Source organism: Melopsittacus undulatus, chromosome Z (genome assembly GCF_012275295.1).
Source record: "Melopsittacus undulatus isolate bMelUnd1 chromosome Z, bMelUnd1.mat.Z, whole genome shotgun sequence".
Lineage (NCBI taxonomy): Eukaryota > Metazoa > Chordata > Aves > Psittaciformes > Psittaculidae > Melopsittacus > Melopsittacus undulatus.
The window spans coordinates 14,394,664-14,414,336 of NC_047557.1; positions in this window are offsets into that span (position 1 = coordinate 14,394,664).

The window sequence follows — 19,673 nt, forward strand, 5'->3', positions numbered from 1 at the left end:
AGTTGCAGCTGTAAACCTTCACCTCAGTGAGTTTTTCTGTCACCTCTCTGGAACCTAATTCTGCCCAAACCACAGCTGATCATTAGGATCACTGGGATTCTGGTCTTGGTAGAAAGTGGGGTAGTAGCATGAAATAAAAACACCAAAGTGCAGAGACCCTCAGAAGACAGCAATTTACATGAACACTTTGAAAGTGGTATCAATAACAGTGTGTGAAAAAGCTGCTTACAGCAAAGCAAGTGGTAGCTAATCTTGCAATGGCTTGCTCAGGAATGCATGGTTTATTATTAATCTTTTAAGATTTTATTGGAATGTGTTTTCACAGTGGTGTTGCTGCCTTTGTGGGCTTTATTATGTATGTGTCATCTTGTCCATAATTAAAATTTTCACTGACAGACCTGGGTCTTTTTTTTACTTAAGCCTCCTACTTTGAATGCTGGAATTTCATTTGAACTTTAAATACTGCCTTGGAATTTGCCATAAGGTAAACTGTCTGCTCTTGTACATTTCCCTGCACTCCTACTAATATTGCAGACACACAATGAGTGGCTGAATGTAAAAGGATTTGCAAACCTGCATCTTAGTGTTAAAAAAAGGCTGTCAGGAGTGAAGTAGTTGTTCAGATGCTCAGTTTGTTCCTGAATTATCATTTTGGAATCTATACGAATAAAAATGAGTGAAAAAATGGCCTAGAAAGTACATTTTCAGTGGATCTTCACTGTCAATTGTAGAAGGCAAAGTATGTCAAAGGAAATACGAAGGAAGAATTTGTACTTCAGTCTTTGGACTTCTCAGCCAAGTTTCTCATGTGACTTGGACTTGCTGACCACTTCTTTTTATAAATTCCGTTAAAGATAAAGTCCACAGAATATCTGAAGCAAAAGTGGCCTTACTATTTTAAGTCTCAGACTGCAATCTATAGTTAGTTTTAGTTTACCTCTAGGTATATCTGTGTGAAATGCAGTCCATACATTAACAGCCTCCATACCCAAATACTGGATCATCAACAGACCTCAAACTTTTCTTGGTAACAGTTTCTCTTGGAATCAAGAACAGACTTGAATAATTATTTAATTGAAGGCATGTTTGTTGAGGCCCAAGTTTGGGCGTCTCAAACTTAGACTGCCACAGAGATTTAAATTGGTAATATGTTCAGCCATTTAGAGCTGATTGAGTAGGAGAAGTGTAAAAACTATTGTCCCTCTAATGAGGTACAACAGCTCTCTTAGCCTTAACCAGCTGTGATGTGAGGAAAACAGTTATTTTAGATTGCCTTCAGTGGTGTTTTTTAACAGTTAAAGCTAACCTCCCTCTCAGCTGATGACTGCTAATGTGTGGCTGAGAAAGGATGTCTTCCCACAGTACTTTACCCTCTGCCATGCTTCAGGCAGGGAACATCAACAGGAGATGGTGAGGTTTAGGACAGGAAGCTCATGCCCTGCCATTATAGTGCTGCAGCTCTTCAGCCTTGAGGTTCTATCCATTCAGTGTGGTCACCACCACAAGCAAGGCTTCCAAAACAAGAGACACACTGTGGAGTCATTCGTCAGTTTTTCATATCTCCTCTGACCTGTAGCCATAGGTTGTTTCAGGCCTGTCTGTGGATTTGGGCCAGCATGGAGAGTAGGCATCCTTTTTTGCCACACAACATGGTCATGGTATGCAGCTTACAATAGTGCTTCTGTTCCTAGCATGGCTGTGCTTGGCTCAATGTCCAGCAAATTTTAGTTGAAGCAGCAGTAACATTTCCATCAGTGAAAGCCAGTACTTGGTCACTGGTATGGTCAACCAGGACCATGAATTTGCCTGGGCAAAAAATATGTTGTTAGGCAATATCATTCAAAAGAGGACACTGACCCTACATGTGTTAAATAAATAAACACAATATTTTGATTGGAAGCTGTCAAGATGGAGAAAGGCCATGTTCTCTGACCATTAGTCTACTCTATAAATGGTGGGAGGCGACCACTTTCTATCTTGTAGAAAGAGTGGCCAGAATCTGTGGCTTGGGTGACAGTGCTTGTGCACATATATTCTTGCATACACTAAGGGATTTTGGCCACACTGTGCTTCTTCCCTGGAGAAGTGCTATGTCCCAAAGAGGGAATTTCAGATGTATCTCTCTTGGCAGTGTTCCACATTGGCTGGTTGTAGCTCCTTCTGTTTGTGTGCATTATATGTTTTGGCTCTGTTTTCTGAGTCCACAGGTGGTGCCTGACTTTTGGGCTTCATAATATTTAGCATCCAAACATGTGAGACTCTTCTGGGCTCTGGCCCATAATTCCTGACCTGTACAGATTACTAAACAGAGTTAGATATTGCAAATTCTGCTAAAAATGTCTTGATTATGGGTGTTTAAATAGTTTTATAAACCTAGACTTATTCCTTTCAGTTAATTGAAACCTGCCTTTGGTGTGCTGCACAGTTCCCTGTCTATATGTGTTAACATGAAAGCTTGTCCTTAACTGTTGTGTAAAGTTGCATAAATTACACATTGTACACAATTTAGATCTAAGCAAATCCAGAAGACTGTATTAAAACCCACAGAATCTTTTTTGATGTAACATAAACAGGTGTAGACATCCTTGCTAATACAGGTTCTATCACATTTTAAAAGATCATCTCTGTAGTTATAAGTAGGTAGGCTGAACAGAAAGAAGCCTGAGATAATACAACTTTATCTGAAATTCTAAGAATTAAACCTCAGCTTTGAATTTGGTCAAATAAATGAGTATGTAACTAAGGAGCCCAAACAAATACAATCTTAGTGCCTGAAAAGTGTCAGCTACATCTATGTGAGACTGTGGAATTAGGTTCATTACCTCAGAAATAGTCAAAGCCAGGAAAGAACACTGTTGGGATCAGTCATATAGAAGGAATACATATATTTCTTTCTGCTATTGTCTGTGAAGAAACTTCTTTGATTACAGCCTTTCTGTGTTTATGCACTTTCAGAAATCTTCCTCGAATGGTGTTTACTATGTTGGGTAAGCCATCCTGATTCAGTTAGTGCATCCTAGGGTTAGTATGCTGCTCTGAAAAGCCATACCTGACATATTTATGTAACAATTCTCAAAAGGTAGTACAATTACTTTCCTAAAACATTCATAAGTAAGTTGCTTTTATTGCCTGAACTCAGAGTGGGGTTCAGAGGGTAGTTTATACTATAGGGTAATTCAGGTTCAAAGGGGGAATAGATTTCAGGTGTCCTGTGCAAATACTGAAATTAATCTGCTTGAGCAAAGGCTTTCTGCTAACAGTGCCCTAGGTGAACTGTATTCTTCCATACTTTAAATCCATTAACACCTTAACACGCTTGAGGTAACAGAGGTGATAACTTGTAGAAAATTAGTCATACATTTGCAGTATTTAGATGTTGGTCATGTGAGATGCACTCTAAAGAGAAGAATTAATTTTCTTTGTGACCTTTACCTTTCATTATGCTTTTCTTCCCATTTTAGTTGCTTCTCAGCATTTCTTAGAACCGTTCCTGATCTTTTCACATAAGATAGAATGTGCTACCTTTGCTTATTTCTGGTTCTCTTTTCCCTAATTCTCTGAAACTACATCTCCATCTAGAATTTTCTGGTTGTCCTTCATCCGTATTTCTAGAACAGTTTCTTCTTGTAGGAGTTCCTTGCATTCTTGGTAGTTTTGCCACCTTAATGGCAACTCCCATTTTTGCATTTTCCTTTTCTACCTTGTAAATAGCACATTATGTAGAATGCAGTGGAATTGTTGCCTCTTCCTTTTTGTTCTTCTTTAGTTTGTCAGTCTCTGGAATTAGCTTATCAAATGTGAGCTTTGTACCAACCTTCATGAGCAGACACATCAATGAAAGGTGTGTATTAAGCGACCACCTCTTCCCATATATATATCATTTATCCTAAAATTTACAGAATTTGGCTAATAATATTTTGTTCAGGTTGACTCATCCCTGCTACCATCTAAAATGTTTGTATTTTACCCAGAGTTAATGTCTCTGGTTTTAGTTCGTGGAAAAGGACATAGGGGATGGTATACAAATTTATATGTTCCTGACATATATGAGAAAACAGAGGCTCTCCTGTTCTTTTAATTACTATTAACTTTATGAGAGTGCATTTGGGTCCTGAAGATCCATGCTTGACAATGCTGGGTACAGAAAACCAGAAATAGAATACTTTGATACGACTGCTTTGAAATATGCAGGCTCCACAACCTCAATCTCCCCATTTTGTAAGTTGAATGTCTGAAAAGAACAGGTGTTTTATGACTTGTCTTCAGGAACTTTAATAGCCTAATATGATTTGTTTCATCTAGAATGCTTACATCTTAGACATTACTTGGAGCTTTGACAATCACTTTGTGGCTTTGACCATGCCAGTTTACCTTTACTCAGATTGGTAGGAAAGTTGGGACAAAGACATTTTCTGAGTTCAAACTAAATAAATTTTGCAGGGTACTTGTAAGATCAGCGTCAGGATATGACTCTTACTTCTCAGACTTCCCCCATTCCTCTAAACTCCCTGTTTGCTAAAGCTTTTGTTTGTTTGCTTGTTTGTTTTTACTAAAAGGCTTCCTCTTGCTGCTTTTCAGAGTTTGATATTTTTACAAATCAAATTAGACTTTTGCGTTTCCCTTTGTCATAACTGCCGTAAAACTTGGTTAAAAGACATTTGCAATGTTGTGAAATGATTGTGATTTGGCGAATCTGAGAACATGCTGTGGCGTTCCAAGCAGCCTCAAAGATAAAGAGCACACTGTTAGGAGACAAATAGTTTGTCAAATGGATTCTTGATTTGCCTAGTTAATGCAGGTTACTGAACTATTGCTTTGTAGAATGAATTTGGATTTCTGATGGACAGTGTAAAATATTAGAGAAACATGGAACAAATTCATCTACATGAATCTGACTGACATAAAAATGCAAGAGATTACCACAGTTTCCTTCTGCTTGGGAAAATAGTTACCACATATACTGTAGCTCCTGCTGACAGAGTGAAGTGATGCTGTAGTCCATAAACTGCTGTATCAATGACCTTTCTACAGTGCATGGCACTAAATACTCAGAAGATAGTTTTGTTTTCTATAACTTGGTGTAGAGGTAAGTACAAAGATCATTGTAGGCTAATAGTCTCAGAATTCCTCACAAAAAATTTTGCTGGCAAGAAGCCTTACTTTCCTTAACCCCCTATTCATACTTGCTTCAAATAGAGCTGACAGAAGTTATATTTTTTAAGAGGGGGCATCTGTCCAAGTTCTGTCATGTCCCATCATGCAGCAGTATATAAACCTGATTTGCTAATATGAGAGGCCCTCTTTTTCTTCAGGTTGCCTTTGTTCAAAATATAAATTATTAAAATAACCCAGGAACATTCTGGGCATAATGAATGTTTGGTAGAAATGTGGCTTCCTTTTCTTTTAGTTTTCTACTAGGAATGTTCCTTCAAGGGTTACTATAGCAATGCAAGCTGCTATTGAGACTGTAAACATTAATGATGACTTGGAAGTTGACACCCTGCAAAAATATTTCAGTCATTCTGACTAAGACTTCCAATAGCATTGCCATAATATGTAGCTCCTACTGAGAACAGCAGGATTCAGAGATTTTTAAGAAAACAGTCTATATACTAGACAGCAAAACTGCAATGAGGGTAAAATAATATACTCCAATTTTGCAACAAACCAAAATTCCCATTTCAGCATATTCTGATGCCGTATTTGTTATATTTTGGGAGGTCTCTCAGGCCACTTTTATAACAACATTTGCCTGCCAAGTCTAAATTGGCTCTACATCTCTTTGGCATCAAACTTCTGTTGCCATTATTGTTGTTGCCTTTATTTTGCAAGTGCAATAAAAATATGTGCTAGGTTACATGTGACCCTGGGTATCATTTATCATGTAGGAAGCAGAGAAACAAACCAAGCACCAACCCAACCAGATGTTCATAGGATATTTTGAGAAGGAAAAATCAAAATTTGGTCTTTGCTCTAAATTTGGGACTCTAAAATAGAAAAAGAAAATCACAGGTTTGTGTCTCAAACACGTTTTCTGATTGGTTTTCACAAATACAGTTTGTAGTGTAGGCTGAAGAATGCTGTCCTCAGCTGCTACATAAAGGGAAGGACACTTCAGTTTAATATAAATACCTGCATGTGTATTTAATGTTTGCTAATGTGCAGCTGCTTTGGGAATCAACAGAGTGGTAGATGACAAACATGAGACAAAAGGCAAATAATTTTAGGGACTTACGGCTACTTAATATTCACTTCTTAATGAAATGCAGTATTTGGGCTTATTTTATAGCTTACTTTAGGTATCTAGGACTAGTAGAAATTTATCTAACTAGCAATTGTCAATCAACAAGGCACAACCCAAGACAAATTCACAAAATCTTCATCTCCCAGAAATATTGCTTCTGCAGAGGCTAAAGATGCTGGTGGTGAGCTGGATCTTTTCTGCCCTCTTCCTGTGGCACACTGGAGTCTTTGTGGGTTTTGGTCATTCTCACCATAGATTGTAGGCTTGTTACAGAGTGTTGGGAAGTATTTTGTGGTTTGTGGGGACCCTTCTGGGCTAAGAGACTCTTTTACATTGTTGTCTGTGAGTGTAGCAGCCTGGACTTACGGTCCTCTGCAGCACTGTGATTCCAGAAACTGTTTTCATTTGCAACACGGTTGATCTCAAGGGTGGACTGTGTTCCCCTGCTGAGGTCGCTATGTGTGGACTCTTTTAAATACAGCAGTCATAAATTTTCTGACTTTTTCTGGTATTGCCCTTTCACAAGACTCCATAGAGGGCATGTGCCACCTCAGCCTTTGAGAATCCCAAAACCTGGAAGGCAAAAAACTGCTTAGCCTCGGTTATGGGCTAAAAATTTGGACAATTTCAGTTTTATAATCCCTGTTTGGGGACAAACTTATAATATTTAAAATTATAAAAGTGAACAAATATAAAATTATAAACAGCAAATTAATGTTTGTCTTCCTCTGACTTCTTACTTTAAGCTGTCATCTTACATCAAGCTGGCCATCTCAGCCAGCTACAGATATCCACTGTCACTGTTCTCAAAATCTCACAAAGCCAGTAGCTTTATGAATCAGAGAACGCAAGGTGATGAAGGGCACAAAGAGTCTGCAACAGTTCCACACAGGACAAAAGAAAGACCTTTTTAAGCATGTCTTTCTTCTATAAGGATGGAATTTCTCCATAACTCAGAGAAACTTCATAGTCAGAATTTGAAAACCCACAGATAGGTCACTGATATAGCTCCTGTAAGGAACATAGTTTAAGGATGCAGTCTGACCTTGTTGTGTACTGTTGCAAAGGAGGCAACAATTCTATATGATAATGGACTGCTTTCATCTCTCTTGTGTTTTTACCTTATTTTCCAACCTTCTGTATGTATGTCCTGCAGTTTTTCACAATACATTCAAACCATCAGGATACAGGACAGCATTAGCTGTTAGAAGTTATCTAGCTACTTGCCACTTAACTCATTCAAAGCTATACTGACCATATGTTCTTTTTTGAACTTAGAAAATACCTTCCATGTCAGCTTCCATGCTCTGCTCATAAGTGTCACAGTATTTGTGTATTATCCTTAACAAAAAGCACTAGTAGAAAAAGACATTTTGAAACACAATTTTTTAAATATTGCTTGGGTTTGGGTTTTTTTGTTTGTTTTTTTTTTTTTTCTGTGTTTGTTGAGAGCTCTTGTCCTGTTGTTGTCAAGAAAATGAATGTAGCTTTTATGGTAAAAGAAAAACCCAGAGAATAACAAATTAGTAATGCAAATTATGTGGAATGTGTGCATCTACTTCCTTCTAGGAACTTAGTCCTCCCAGGACACATGCCAAAAGGTAACAGGTCTCTCTAGTGCAGCTATTCATTGGTATGTTAGACATTTTTCTCCAGATTTTTGGCATATTGAGGATATAGTTTGAGATTCAGTGGCGACATTGAACGGAAACAACCTCTGTACCTATTCATATTTCTAATTGTTTACCAGTGACAGGATCTGTGCTGGTGGTATTGCAGTTGTGTTGCTTGATGTGAAACTTAACATGAGCTCTCTTCAGTGAAGCCAACCATATCCTGGGCTGCATCAAAAGAAGCATAACCAGCAGGTCAAAGGAGGTGATCTTGCCCCTCTACTCTGCTCTTGTGAGACCTCACCTGGAGTATTGTGTGCAGTTCTGGTGTCCTCAACATAAAAAGGACATGGAACTGTTGGAGCAAGTCCAGAGGAGGCCACAAGGATGATCAGGGACTGGAGCACCTCCTGTATGAAGACAGGCTGAGAAAGTTGTGGCTGTTCAGCCTGGAGAAGAGAAGGCTGCGTGGAGACCTCATAGCAGCCTTCCACTAGCTAAACGGGGCCTATAGGGATGCTTCATTAGGGACTGTAGTGATAGGACAAGGGGTAACAGGTTAAAACTTAAACAGGGGAAGTTTAGATTGGATCTAAGGAGGAACTTCTTTCCTGTTCGGGTGGTGAGGCACTGGAATGGGTTGTCCAAAGAAGTGGTAAATGCCCCATCCCTGCCAGTGTTCAAGGCCAGGTTGGATGGGGTTTGAGAAACCTGGTCTAGTGTGAGGTGTCTCTGCCCATGGCAGAGGGGTTGGAATTAGGTCATCTTAAGGTCCTTTCCAACCCAAACCATTCTATGATTCTATGATTCTACAAATGCCAAAATATTGTAGCCTGGCGTGACCCCATGGTCTAGTCCTTTGCCCCCATTGGTACCACCCTGCATGGCCCAGGCCAGCTGCAGAGTGAAGGGACTGGTATTGAAAAAAAGAAAGCCCTCAGTGATGGCCAACAGAAACTAGCTCTGTAAATGTTTTTGCAGATCCTAGGCAGAAAATTTTCTCCCAGCCTGTATTCAAGTCCAGCTTTTATACACACATCTGTGCAATCTTGGATTGAGCTGCTGTGAAAAAAATTGGAACATCAACTGGTCAGCTCTCAGCTTGGAAGACATGCTCAGGACCAGGCCCATGCTGTCTGATCTCACCTGATCCGCACTGCAGGTGTGCTGGGCTCACCTCATGCTCTCCTGATCCTCACCTTGCCTCACCAGTCTGATTTCCTGGTTTGACTTCAGACCTGCCTTATCCCTACAGCCATGTCCAGCAGTATGTGGTTGACCCTGGCGGCTGCCACTGGATCTGCTCTGCTCATGTTGTCTGGGAACTATGGGAATGGGCCTCTGTCTAAAGACTGTACTTTTAGCAGCCATGACATTGCCTCATCTCCCTGTTGTGGAGCAGCTGTGCTATAGCATGCCCCTGATAAAACTGTAGGGATGTGTTAAGTGTTGTAATATTTGGATTTGCTTATGTGGGTCATGAAGTTTTTTGGCATTAGTTTCACTAACAATTCAAAATACAGTGCCCGTTGCAACTGCCTAGCTACCTATTTACTGTTTTGGTTTTTTTTTTTCTGGTATGGACTAGAGAACTGATCAAAGATTTGGGCATCTTGCTATAGGTAGGACAAAATGTTTCAGAAAGCTGTGTTATTTGCTGCCATCCTTCATCAGCAAAGTATCTCAGTATGCTAACAGGTCCTTGACAGTACAGCAAATATGAGAGTGGCACTCCCAACATCTCAGGACATAAAACTCAATAACATGACCAGGCAGAATGGGTGGACAACTTATGGACAACAAAAATGTTACATGAATGTCATTCCAATAGGAAAGAAAATCTTTCAGTCACTATAAGGCTAACAGCAGAGGGAAAATTAGAAGAATAAGGAGACACAGATAAGGCTAAAATCCACAATACCCAAGATTTGAAAAGCTGGTGGATGTGATGAAAGACATGGGCTGTCAGAGTTGATATTATGTGGTACAATAATCTAATATTTGCCAATGTAAACTAGAGAGTTGCAGACTGTAATCATGCCACAGTATAGTTACAGGAGCTCAAAACTCCCTTGGAATTGAATTCACCTGACAAATTCAGCAGAGTTTGTAGCCTGCACGTGCATTTCCACATAGGAAGCTTGTGGTGGGCAAGGATGCTGAGGTAAGTTGAAAACTGAACCTGAGCAACACTGCAGGTGTGCTGGGCCAGAACACTGACAGCTGATGAAAGGTCCTTCCTGCAAGCTGCCATTGATGCTGTTGGCTGTAGAGTTTGAGTGTCAAATATTGTCACTAGTCTGAGTATAATTCCTGATAGATACTCCTCACATGTCTGTCTGAATTAGTGCTAGTGAGCTTTAGTTCCAGAAGAGACAACACCACAGGGGTATTGTGATGACTGCACAGCTCTGCCTGGCATAGGGTGATGTATACTTGCAGGTTATTCTAAAGAAGATTAATGTATGTGCTCTGTAGATAAAGCATCTTTATTGTTTGTTGTTATCATCTTGGCATTTGCAGAAGCATGAAAGAGTATTGGAAAGAGTACTGGAAATACTGATTTTATTTGTTGTCTTCTTACATGAGGTGACAAAAACACACCCGTTCCAGCTTTCTGATAGGAACATGCGGGTTCAGTACAGTAAAAACATCCTGCAACCCAAACTCTGAAAACAGGAGCTTGTAATTGAAATGAGGAACTGGAAATAGAAGTTGACAGGGGCTCCTCTGTTTTATATATATAGCGAAAGGCGCAGAAATACAAAAACTTAGAGAGGGAAGTGTGTTGTACTTCAAATTGCAGTTTTACACAGTGCAACTTCCTCAAGAGCAACCCATTTCTTGCACTCCTGTCTATTTCTACTCTGGTGTCAGGCTAGAAAAGCAAGGTTCTTCACTACATGTGGTGGGTAATTTTGCAACTGCTCTAGGCTATGTCAGAAGAAAAGAAAAAAGAAGAACAGGGAGTAAAATGGCCTTCCATTTACTACCTCTACTTATTTCATTCTAGCCTACTGACTTGAGAGAAGCATTTCCATCTCTGTCCGTGTTTCTAATAACTAATTCCACCAAGTTACAAGAGAAACTCTGGGGCGCATGGCTTGTCTGCATGGAGAATGTGAAATAAAGTAAGACTCTGTACATTGATTTTCTGCTAAATCAGTGCATTGTCATCATGAGTGATATACTTTTCATGACTAACATTTCATCATGAGTGATATATTCTTTTCAAAACCAGCACCAAAAAAGCATTGCAGTAAGTATTGTGAAACCATTAAGCTAACTATAATTGAGGTGAGAGAAGGTTGTGTTTAGGGACAAGGAGGGTTTTCCCCCATTTTTTACTTATTCCACATTATTTCCATGTTCTCATATCATCTGATTTTGTTGTGGGACCATAATTTTCTCTGTCGGACTCCATGCTCTGTTTCTCTGGTTTCTAGACCCCCACTTCTCCTTCTTCTGGGGGCCATGGATGGTATGTGGGTGGCAGAATTTCTCTGCTGTGGAGTCAGAGGACTTCTACCAAATAATGTAATAGAGACATGTTACCCCGTGCTAGACCTTTCTCACTACACTGATAGAATGGAGAAGACACATCCAAGATCCCCCTTGAATGTTTCTCTGCTGCAGTGAGGACAGATCTCAGAATCTGGTCCAAGCTAGTAAGATCTCACTCTTACATTGCGGCTTTATAAATTTGACTAGCCCTGGGAAGTCTACCACTTCCAGGACTGAGACTAAAGTTAGTTCATGGAGAAGTGAGAATTCAGTAAAATAACTATGACACGGGGATATTTGTTCTTTAACAGTTCAGCATTACAGCTGTGGCAATAGAGGGAACTAAGTGTTCTGAATTTCTGAGTCATCTAACTCGTGAATATTTTTCTTTTCTTTCAAGGGGAATTTACTTAGACAACGTCGATTATAAACTGGCTATTTTCAGTGTGTTGCAAGTCCTATTTCTGATGTTTTTCTGTTTGTCAAAGGGTACATTCCTAACAGGAAAAAAGGCCTAAAGTATTTAAGTATATCCTTGGAAAATCATATTACTTGAAGTGACATGATTAAGTGCAAGTATGCATGTGTTCATGTGTATGTAAAGAACCACAAAGCACCTACAATGATAACAAAGACATATTAGTATAGGTACACAAGGATGATGTGTTTGATAGTATAATTTAAATAAGAATCAGTGATCTCAAATGGCAATATATTTACATAATAGGAAAGCCTCTTCTAATGTATATAATTAGTGACTAAAATTCAATAGTAAATGAGATTAAGTCGATGAATTTTTTTGTAATAAACCAAGATGTATTATAATCAGTGTGTTTCATTTAATTGCATCAGTAGCTGCAGTTATGACTTTTAATTTGGTATTTTATACTAATATGTTAACTGTTATTCATCCTGTGTTGTCTATCAGGGTGATCTTTTGCATGTATGTCAATGAAGATCTAGTCTGCATTCAGTTAGTAGTACATACAGAGAAGTAATTGACACACTGCAAGGAAATCCTGTTATAACATGATGTAATAGGAAAAGAATGAAGAAGCTACATAAATGAATCTCACTAAAATGAATTGGCTATATGACCAAAATGAAAAAACCTTACAGCTTTAAAGTGAATGGGGTGGACTGATTTACCCATCATGATCACAGTAAAGTAGTATGAGCATGATGTAGGATACCTACATACCTGTGACTAGTTCTAGCATCTTCATGCATGTGAGAGATGCTGGAGCCTTCTGCACAACTTCTTGATGGAGATTTGCAGTAGATGTTGGTATAATAAGGAGGCTGCACATTTTTGGGTTTTCTTAGCTAGTTGAAGATATTTTTGAAATTCCCTTGTTTCTTTGTACATTATCACAAATTCTGTGCAAATCATATAATCATAGAATAGTTAGGATTGGAAAGGACCTGAAGATCATCTAATTCCAACCCCCCCCTGCCATGGGCAGGCACACCTCACACTAAACCATATCACCCAAGGCTTCATCCAACCTGGTCTTGAACACTGCCAGGGATGGAGCATTCACTACCTCCTTGGGCAACCCATTCCAGTACCTCATCACCCTGACAGGAAAATTTTTTTTTTCCTTATATCCAATCTAAACCTCTGCTGTTTAAGTTTCAACCTGTTACCCCTTGTCCTATCACTACAGTCCCTAATGAAGAGTCCCTCACCAGCAACCCCATAGGCCCCCTTCAAATACTGGAAGGCTGCTATGAGGTCTCCATGCAGCCTTCTCTTCTCCAGGCTGAACAGCCCCAACTTTCTCAGTCTGTCTTCATACAGGAGGTGCTCCAGTCCCCTGATCATCCTCATAGCCTCCTGTGGACTTTTTCTAACAGTTCCATGTCCTTTTTATGTTGAGGACACCAGAACTGCACACAATACTCCAAGGGAGGTCTCACAAGAGCAGAGTAGAGGGGCAGGATCTTTGACCTGCTGGTCACACTCCTTTTGATGCAGCCCAGGATACAGTTGGTTCTCTGAGCTGTAAGTGCATGCTGCTGGTTCATGTTCATTTTCTCATTGACTAACACCCCCAAGTCCTTCTATGCAGGACTTCCATGAATTTCCTTTTTGCCCAACCTGTAGCTGTGCCTGGGATTGCTCCCACCCAGGTGTAGGACCTTGCACTTGTCATGGTTAAACTTCATGAGGTTGGCATCAGCCCACCTCACAAGTGTGTCAAGATCCCTCTGGTTGTCATTCCTTCCCTGCAGCGTATCAACAGAACCACACAGCTTGGTGTCATCAGCAAACTTGCTGAGGGCACACTCAATCCCATTGTCCATGTCACCAACAAAGATATTAAAGAAGACCGGTCCCAACACTGATCCCTGAGGGACACCACTCATTACTAGCCTCCAGCCAGACATTGAACAGTTGACCACAACCCTTTGAGTGTGACCATCCAGCCAATTCTTCATCCACCGAGTGGTCCACCTATCAAATTGATGACACTGCAATTTAGAGACAAGGATGTCATGTGGGACAGTGTCGAACGCTTTGCACAAGTCCAGGTAGATGACGTCAACTGCTCCACCCCTGTCCATCACTTTTGTAGCCCCGTCATAGAAGGTCACCAAATTGGACAGGCAGGATTTCCCCCTAGTGAAGCCATGCTGGCTGTCACCAAGCACCTTGTTGTCTTTCATGTGCCCTAGCATGCCTTCCAAGAGAATCTGCTCCCAGATTTTGACAGGCACAGAGGTGAGACTGACTGGTCTGTAGCTCCCTGGGTCATCCATTCTCCCCTTCTTGAAAATGGGGGTTATACGAAGGCTCTGGGGATACAGTATAAAGGGCTTCTGTATTGGGTAGCAGATCTTTATGGGTTTTGCTGCCTCATGGGCTTCAGCTTTCCAAATTTAGGTTTAATCTCCGTGTGGTGGGGAATTTTGGCTGGTCTGTAGTTGTGTCAATGCCCATGCAGCACCCTTCTGTAGGCAATGACAAGTAGAAAAATATCTCATGTAACAGTACCTGCATCTGCACCCTGCATTATACTACCCTCTTGATGGCTATGTTGAAAAAGTAATTAGTATTGTTAAGTACTGTCATTATTTCTATTGCATAAGGAGGCAGGCATTACATGGTACAGTTGGCATTCTCCTTGTGGGCATATCTGAAGTCTTGTAGATAAATTAAAGATTTATCTACAAGTGCCAAGTAGCCAGGATGGTGACAGTCATCAGCTGAGTGATATACAAAAGTAGGCAAGAGAAAGCCTTTGGGAGGTAAGTGTAGAAATATATCCTGATAAATGCAACTGGGTAGATCAGATAATACTTGGAATTATTCCAAAGCTTTCAGTTATGTGTTTCTACAGCTAGATAAAATGTGTCATCTAGGGTGTAGTGTACAAATGGAATAGACAATTCTGTGCTTGCCATTAATCTGTGTTAATTAGACTACTACACGTAATTACTTAGATTACTAAAAAAATATTGTAAGACTCAATTTTGCAATTTACAGTTTATTGATGTTAAAATGCTTTCTGCCTGAGGAGCTGTTGGCAAGCACAGCTAAAGGAGCACTGTGGAGTCCAGTTTGCTCCCTGCAGACAGGAAGAGTCAAATTTAGCCCTTCTACATTTGGGTGTAGCTCTCCTTCAACCAGAACACTGGCCACTTGTACAGGGAAGAAGTTTTAGCCTCAGACAAAATGTTATTTGTGAAGCTGTAATGATGTCATTATTTGGATATTGGTTTTCTACACTGCATCAAATTAAATTCTGCAAGTTCATATGAGAAACTGCTCACTGTGAATTCATATTGATCATGAGAGGTACTGTACTCTGTCATCCTGGAGATTATTGGTGGGTTTGTTTCCTTTTAATTCTTAAACTTTTCATTGTAAATCAAGTTAATTCACACTGAAACCACAGAATAGAGATTGTATTTGCTTGCTGGAAAACTGTAGCTATATTTTTATTCAGTAAGGCTTTAGAAGCAAACATAGATCATTATAGGCCAATTCAAAATATGTACCTAGGGTCAAGGAAGTTAAATATAAACATGATGGATTCAGAGGGCAGAAGAGATGAACTTTTATAGGTAACTAAAGAGAATTTACATGCAGGGGCAAACCCACTTCCCGTACATGTAGGCTATTTGGTATTCAGAAGTGTGCATCTCTTACAAAAATAAGGGAATTTCTTAGTACTCCAGCACCCTTTTGTATAGAAAAGAGATGTCTGTGAGATACTACAAAATCTCAAAATGTATGGGAAAAGTAAAAGAGGCAAAGAATTTCAAATGAGGCTGGCAGGAAGTAAGCTCAGACAAGAGAAAGTCATAAAATTCCAGAATCACAGAATAATTTGGGTTGGAAAGGACCTGCATAATTCATCTACTCCAATCCCCCTGCAACAAGTAGGGACATCTTCAACTAGATCTGGTTGCTCAGAATCACATCCAGCTTGGCCTTGAATGTCTCCAGGGAATGTCCATCTACCACGTTTCTGGTCAGCATGTTCCAGTATTTTACCACCCTCACATCCAGCCTGAATCTCCTCTTTTTAAATTTAAAACATTACCCCTCATCCTATTGCAACAAGCCCTGCTAAAAAGTCTCTTCTCATCTTTCTAGGTCACAATAAATTCTCCCTGGGGTCTTCTTTTTCTCCAGGCTGAACTCTGTCAGCCTTTAACCACAGACCTCCTAGCCACAGTATGGTGTGGTAGGTAAGAGCTTGCCTGGGCTTAAGTGGTGGCTGACAAATTCAGGGTGGAAGAATCCACTAAGAGTTACTAAGTATGTGGAAACCACATCCAGCCCAGGAAGATACAGAGGTAGAAAAGTGTGGGGAGCTGGGAGAGTGGTAGTGGGAAATACCATACTCTTGTTTTCTTTTATATTCTTCCTCAGCCATACACTTATGGCCATTATTGGGGATAAGCTAGTGAGACCTTTGAGCTCATTCAGAAGTGCGGTTCTTCTCATAATGATAACAGTGGTGGAGTAAGTGGTTTGTGGAGTGGCCAATATAGTGGTAAAAAGAATCCTCAGAGCCAGATAAGACACTTAGAGCATGGTACAATAAAAATATAATTAATCATCATTTTCCCTCTGCTAGTAAAATGCAAGTAAACATAAAATTGTGATTTTTGAAACCACTAGAAGGAAAGGAGAAGGGCATGGGTTTCTTTTTTTTTCTCTCTCTTTTCTTTTTTTTTTTTTTTTTAGGAAAGGACAATTGAAGAGTGTCTCTTTGCATGATTTATGATGATGATCTGAAACTTAGGGTATTTGCTTTGTTTTGAAAGGTATTTGATTTTTGCATATGACAAATGCAGTGGTATCTCTAGAAGTGTCTGCCAAGCTTAGCAGACTGCAGAACAAGTGCTTTGTGTCCTAAGCCAAACAAGGGAAAGAGATGAGAATTTTAGTGAGAGTGTTCAAAAGACCCTTCCAAAATTAGATAATTGGAAGAAAATTTAGAAACAACCAAATATTTGATTTCCGATTTTAAGTATTCAAAAAATAAGAAAGAAATTAGGGAAGCAAACTAAGAAACAGACACTCCTGGGCCAACACCATGAACAGGAAAATACAAGCACTGCAAATAAAGATTCTTAAATTAATCTCAAATTATCCATATTTGTCATTTCAAAATTGAATTAATGGGGTATGAAAAGTCTGGACTAGAGTAAAGGCAGAGTCTGTTGATTTTGGTTGTAGTTGTATGTTTCCTAGGAAACATGAAGTGTTAAATTGCTGTTGTTCAAAGAGAAAGGCTAAAAGACATCCAGGAGTTAATCAAGAAAAATATTCAAAGCCACATCACAGTACAAAAACGATAGTCAGATTTGAAGGTGAATAGAGTGAGGACACAGCAACTGAGGTCCATAAGGAAGCCTCTGCACTGATGCAGATGTGCAGCTAAAATGAGCTAACCAGCAAAACGCCTCAACAATTGCAAGGGGGAAATCAGCTGTTGTGGGATTATCACAGGGAAACTGAGGTGTAGCTCTAACATCTGTGCACATGAGAAGGGTACTTTCAGCATGTGAACAGATATGTACTACAAAGAAATATCACAGGCTGCAGCAGACCACTTTGTCTTTATTGCTACAGAGAAAGAAAGTAGCAAAAAAAGCCTAGTGAGAAATGAAGCAGATAAAGGGAGAAGCAAATACATTTTGCAAAGTAGAAATACATTGGAAACCATATAAACATTGGCTTACATTTTGTTTCTCCTTTTGTCATGGTTTCCCATCATTCTTCTCTTACTCCTCTACTTCTATTGTTTATGTGTCTTTTCTGTCTCATGTGCTATATTCCTCCAGGTTGTGCAAGCACTTTGTGTACTACGCATTTCCTTTCTTGTATATTTAAACAGAGTAATTTTTATAGTAGTATTTGTAGTAAAGGAAGTAAGAATATTTCCTGGAAAAACACAAAGCTGTGTAGCAAAAGTCATCTCTTTGTCTATGGGAAATGGAAGCTGGATTATATGTACTTCTCTTTTACAAATCCATGCATATAATTGTGATACACAAAATGATAAATTATTGGGATGCTACAATAAAAAGTAACAGGGAAATGAGAGCACTGGTATTTAACTGAGTCTCTATAGTCGACATTTTGTGTCATCCCAACCAGTGTGTTGACTAGCTCCACAAACAACATTTTTCAGAAGATTCCAGCTTTTTTCCTTTGTTTGATGAAGATGTCTTTGCATAAGATATATCTCTGCTCTTTTCCTCCTTGCTGTATATCATCTGCAATGGTTTTGTTCTGTCAGACAGAAACATTTGGCAAAGTGAATTGAGTTTAGGCAGGACTAAATTAGTTCTTAATTGCAGTCTGAGTTTTCTCTGTATCTGACGCTCTCATCTATACAGCAATGTTATAGTGCTAAAAAAATTGTTTTTTCTATAAAAAGTGCAAATAAATATTAATATGCTGACACTTGCTGAGTCCTCCAGAGAGCAGCTTTCCCTAAAAAGGGAAAGGAATGGGTCCAAAGCAAGAAATGTGTCATTGCCTTCACACAGATATTTATTGCACATGTGCAGAAATGGAGGGGGCGGGAATGCAAGGGAAAGAAATTGCTGAACTAAGCCAAGAATAGCTTGTCCAGTATCAGAGGAAGATGATAACATGAGACAGATTTCTCACATTTCCTTATTTGCTATTGTGCAAAAATAACCAAGTGTGATCATCGCCTTTGTACTGACCTCAAAGAGTAATTCCTAAGAAAAAAAATTTCCATTCACTCTCCATTCCACTTTGTGCTTGGAAAATTGATACTGTTTGGATCCAGTGTCCCTGGGCCATGTTCAAAATGCCTTAGACTTTTACTTTAATTAATGCTGTTGTTTTCCAAAAAAGTGAGGTCCGTGTGGGTAAGTAGGGCAAGGAATAGTTATGTGAAAGGTAAAAGCATTATATTGAAAGTCAAACTTGGCTCCAAAATGTAAATATTACAGAATAAACAAGTTTAGCTGAGGGTAATATTTCTTTAATATACCCATGGGCAAAATTCTTTGCAAAGGCATAGTGCTACATATCATATATAAAATTAAAGCAAACTACAAGCTGGAGTGAAAATCCCTATAGATACTAAATCACAGATTTTGACATAGACTGTTCTATCATATGACAAGGAGCTTATCTGAGCTTAATTCCACATTTGTAAAGTAGGAATGCTCTGATGCAGATACCGATTGAGTATTTATTTAATGAACTGTCCAGTACCCAGCACTTCCAAAAGTACTTCACCTCTTTTTGGCAAGGATTTTAATCAATTTTTTGTAAATTTCTTTTAATTCTTCATGATTTTATATTTCATTTGGAACATTTAAAAAAAAAAAAGTGTGGCTGTGCCTGTTGCCTGTATTTGGAATTAACCAGAAAAAAGCCAAAAATGGTCTGGGGACCACAGTAGAGGGGTTTATATCCAACACTATGATGCATAAAAATTGGCATAAAGACTCTTTCTTGGCCTTCAGTGCCATGGGATTTAAAGGAAATAGCTTTAATGGGCAGCTGCAAACAATTACTAAACATTTTAATGCAGCTCTACAATGTTATTAATCTGCTTTGTTTCTTCAAAACTACTGATTTTTATTTTTTGAAAATAATGTCTTACTTCTAAGTAAATGCCTGTACTCAATGCAGCTCGAAGACCAAAGACCACTCCCTCCTTCTGCAAGGCTGGCGTTTTCAAAATCCACCATTAAATTCATGTTTTGTCTCAGAGGCAAAGCAAGAAGGAAAGCAAGAAGCTGTTCCCCCATGTGTTTTCATTTCTGCACTCCAAAATACATTTTCTATTTTTCCCCAT